This window comes from Anopheles marshallii, chromosome 2 (genome assembly GCF_943734725.1).
Source record: "Anopheles marshallii chromosome 2, idAnoMarsDA_429_01, whole genome shotgun sequence".
In the NCBI taxonomy this organism is placed as follows: domain Eukaryota; kingdom Metazoa; phylum Arthropoda; class Insecta; order Diptera; family Culicidae; genus Anopheles; species Anopheles marshallii.
The window spans coordinates 43,322,433-43,326,117 of NC_071326.1; positions in this window are offsets into that span (position 1 = coordinate 43,322,433).

A 3,685-nucleotide genomic window follows, 5' to 3' on the forward strand; every position below is an offset into this window, starting at 1 on the left:
TGGCTGGGAATTGGCTGCCTGGAAGGATTGCTTCATATATATCGTCTGATGTGATATCACTTTTATTTGCTGCTCAGCGCATTACACCATACCAGTTGCTAATTATTTGATCCAGTCCTACCATGTATTGGCAATAGATTAGGGTTACTTACGATGTGTGCAAATGAGCCTGTTCCGTTATCACAAACGGCACCGCGTCCCTTTCTTGTGCCTTTCATTGTCTTTTTATAATGAATGATGAAAGCCAAGTAGCCTTCGAATCGCTTAATCAATATTTATTCAATTGCTTTACAATAAAGTTTTATTGTAAATGATTATTAATAATTATATAAAAAATTTATTTAACATTGTTTTGAATGAATTTTAACGAAGTTTTTCTTATTGATTTTACACATACGCAATTCACCAAGACAAAGATTTCCATTCCGTAAATGCTATCGCCTGCAGTACGGATGCTACTGATCAATACGGTTCCACCTCACTGTAAGTTTGCAGCCAATCTCAATCGTTAAACCAAAGGATGTGTTGTACGGTTTGAAAATAGAAAGCAGAGCTTCCTGTTATCCAAGAACCGACATTCCAGGAGCGCTGAGTTTGACAAGCCATTTAACGATTAGTTCGAGGCGGCCAGACCAAGCGAAAGAATTTGATAAGCATTCGCTTTCCAGCTGAATGGGCGCTTAAAGATTCCGACCGGGATACATTTGGTTTTGTTGAACCTGAAACCTACTGCTGGATGTTAGCTTCTTAGCGTAACGTAAGATTTAAAACGTAAGTGCAAAAATTACATACAAAACATATTTATTTGCGCTGCACACAGCCAACAGATGTGCTCAATAACGGACCACGGTTCAGACGGGGTCATGACACCCCCATCTCAGAGCCTGATGATAATCTACCAAGATTCTCTCGAGAGTTCCGAGAAACGAGGAAGAAGTATCCTCGTCAACCGCCGGCACATCCTCCATCGCAAGCGGGACAGAAAGGACGGAAACATAAAAATGATAGGTTTAGCTGACATTAGCAGCAGCCGATTGTTGCGCCCTGCCAATTCCGACGATATTATCTCATACCCGTTGCGCATAAGGATACGCTGTAAACACTGAAATTTTGGCAAAGGATTCCATGACTCGCAGCGTACTTCACGGAACAGAGTAGCAATGATGATGTATCGTTTTAAATTATGGGCGCCTAAGCTTTGTTCGCCTACACGTTGGGCGCTGTGCAGTACGAAGCGCCGGAAGCGTAATTTGTTACGTCGTTTTTTGCCATTCAATGCTCCACCATCGCTGGACCAACTCCATGGCTGTCGCCTGTCCCAAGTGGAGGCCGGTAGGTCGTATGTCACAACGTAATGTCGCGTCTGCGTGTCTGCTAGCCCTGGTTCGCTGCTGGTTGTGTTTGTTGCTTATGCGATAATTTGTAATTTTATTCTTTTGACGCAAGCAGTCACTCCGATGTACTCATGGTAGAACCCCCGCCGAACAAAAAAGATGGGGCGATGAAAAAAAAACACACACAACTCCAATTACTTGAAGAAACCTCTCCGTAGAACATCTTTTTCGATTGTGGACACTACTTCGGCCGGAGGGTTTTACATTTTGCTGCTTGGTTTTTCGACGCCTTCGACGGTTGGGGATGTTGCTTCATGTCCAGGCTTCACTGTAATGTCCTTTATTTCGCTTTTTGAGTGTACTTTTTTTGTTCTTCTCCATGTTTCTTTGTCACACACTCTTCCTTCATCATGAAATTTGCATGTCGTGCATGGGATTGGGAGGGAACGTATTAGAAAAATATAAATTCAAACATAAACACACAAAAATACAAAAAAAGGAGAAACAAGGAACCTGTTCCGTCGGTGTGTCCTGTTACGCTGGGAAAATGTACGCCCCGGTTGGTGTCGACAAACCGGGCGATGAGATTGTATCAAGCTGATCCTCGCATTTGGTAAAGGGGAATATGCCATAACCGATGCACATAGGATGGTGTTGTGGATTGCTAACCCTTGAAAATGGTTTGAACGAAAAGAGAAGGCACACACGGCACAGTGTTGAAAGGATAGGAAAGATACTGATTCAACCCAATGTCGGGTTTCCGAGTGGAGGATGGTCTGTGGTGTGGTAGGGTGTGTTAAGGGGTGAAACGAAAATCAATGAACAAACAACGTGCAATGGGATTTCCTGTGAAAGGGGGAGAGCAACAACAACAAAAAACACCAAACGGACACCGGATAAAAGGCGAGAGGAAACATATAAAGGAATCATTGCAAAGCATCCCCGAAATGGGCCCCTTTGTTTGATTTTTTTTCTTCTCCCTGAGAGGGAAGTTTTCTCGATAACTTCCGTGTGCTGTTTCTAGTGTACTTAGAGTTGCCGCTATGTTTTCGCTCTCAGTTTTTTAGAAGACGACGCGGTGTAGATTTGGGATTGATTTGAGTTGAGGGCTAGGGTGCAGCATTATATGGGTACCGTTGTATTGAATCAAAAAAGGTTTTGTTTTGCTTTCGAGTGAACTTGAGTTTGATTAACATTTAGATAAAATCATATGTTAAGTAACTTGCTGTCACTACTTGGTATTATCCGTTATGATACAAATGTATGAAGATAGGTGTTTTGTGCTGTTATAATTTTAGAATATTTATGAGCAAATACCTATTTAATTGAGCAACAGATTGTTACTAACTGCGCCTATCAATACGTCCAGTGCTGTGCTTAAAGACTGGTGGCATAATACGAGCCACTGTGCCTATCCATTGCATTTCACGGAGATTTTGCTAAAATAAATAAAATAAAGCTAAAAAAAAAAAAAAAAATCCTTAATAAATCCAATCCTATTTTCTATGCCTACATTACATTATTATCAAAATAATATCTTCCTTAACAATGATAATAATCCAACTTGCATGCTTAGGCTGCATTTTAGAACAATAGATCTTTTTAGCGTTAGAATAAAGTTAATCGATTGAGAATGAAATTTTAATATGATTTATAACTAGTATTTATAAATTATTAAGGCAGTAGCATACTGCATTATTAATTGGATGGTATGTCGAAGGAGTATATAAAAACAGTTCTCATGGAGTAGCAACTATGTTACAACTTTCTTCTTGATGTAAAAAACATGTAAAAATGTGTGTTCATAGCATTTCATTTTAAGCAATTGGTACATTTTTTCTTTATTTATTTAAACATACAAATGGCCATATAGTTATGTTACCTACTGTAGCATCTCATCAATAACCAATACCAAGACCGAAACAATGTAATTTTTTAAGTATAGGTCCTTTTTAAAAGGAATAAAATGATCCAATATAAAATAGAACATACGGAATGTTAATCAAGTTAGAAATTTGTTAATCTGTGGCTATTGACAAAACTTTATAATTATGTTAATAGTAACACATCTTCATGTTTTAGAGAAAAGGAGTTAATTAGATTTTAGAACCGATAATACAACAAAAGCCGTCTTACTAGAAATGTAATACATAGGTTTTGGAATCGAAGACAGAAAATACATTTTTTAAATTAATCATAAATATACCATATTTTCAACAAAAAACATACAGCAACCAAAACAATTGGCTGAATAAAAATATTGTCCAGTTAGGTTTACATAATTCTTCAAGCGTCCTTAACCTTCTGCGAACGGAATACGGAATCGTTCCAAGAATTGAATCCTCGCACAC